This window comes from Hemiscyllium ocellatum, chromosome 12, assembly GCF_020745735.1.
Source record: "Hemiscyllium ocellatum isolate sHemOce1 chromosome 12, sHemOce1.pat.X.cur, whole genome shotgun sequence".
NCBI classification, from domain to species: domain Eukaryota; kingdom Metazoa; phylum Chordata; class Chondrichthyes; order Orectolobiformes; family Hemiscylliidae; genus Hemiscyllium; species Hemiscyllium ocellatum.
In genome coordinates this window covers 97,648,942-97,649,815 of record NC_083412.1, presented here as the reverse complement: position 1 = coordinate 97,649,815, position 874 = coordinate 97,648,942, and positions in this window count along the sequence as shown.

Here is an 874-nt window from a genome sequence, read left to right as displayed (position 1 = left end):
GATGTTTGAGCAGGTTGCTCTGATGTTTGCACAGAACACACTGATGTTTGAACAGGATGCCCTGATGTTTGAAGAGCATGACCTGATATTTGAACGTGATGCCCTGATGTCTAATCAGGGTGCCCTGATCTTTGAACAGAATGCCCTAATGTTTGAGCAGGATGCCCTGATGTTTGAACAGAGTGCCCTGATGTTTGCGCAGGGTGCCCTGATGTTTGAACAGGATGCCTCGATATTTGAACATGGTGCCCAAATGTTTGAACATGATGCCCTGATGTTTGAAGAGGGTGCCCTGATGTTTGAGCAGTGTGCCCTGATGTTTGAACTGGATGCCTGATGTTTGAACAGGGTACCCTGATGTTTGAGCTGGGTGCCCTGATGTTTGAGCACGATGCGCTGATGTTTGAGCAGGGTGCCCTGATGTTTGAACAGGATGCCCTGATGTTTGAGCAGGGTGCCCTAATCTTTGAGCAGGGTGCCCCGATGTTTGTACAGGGTGCCCTGATGTTTGAACAGGATGCCCTGATGTTTGAATAGAGTGCCCTGATGTTTGAACAGGATGCACTGATGTTTGAACAGGGTGCCCTGATGTTTGAGCAGGGTGCCCTGATGTTTAAGCTGGATGCCCTGATGTTTGAACAGGATGCCCTGATCTTTGAACAGGATGCCCTGATGTTTGAACAGGGTGCCCGGATGTTTAAGCTGGATGCCCTGATGTTTGAACAGGATGCCCTGATCTTTGAACAGGGTGCTCTGATGTTTGAACAGGATGGCCTGGTGTTTGAACAGTGTGACGTGACGTTTGAGCTGGGTGCCCTGACGTTTGGACAGGGTGCCCTGATGTTTCAACAGGATGCCCTGATGTTTGAACTGG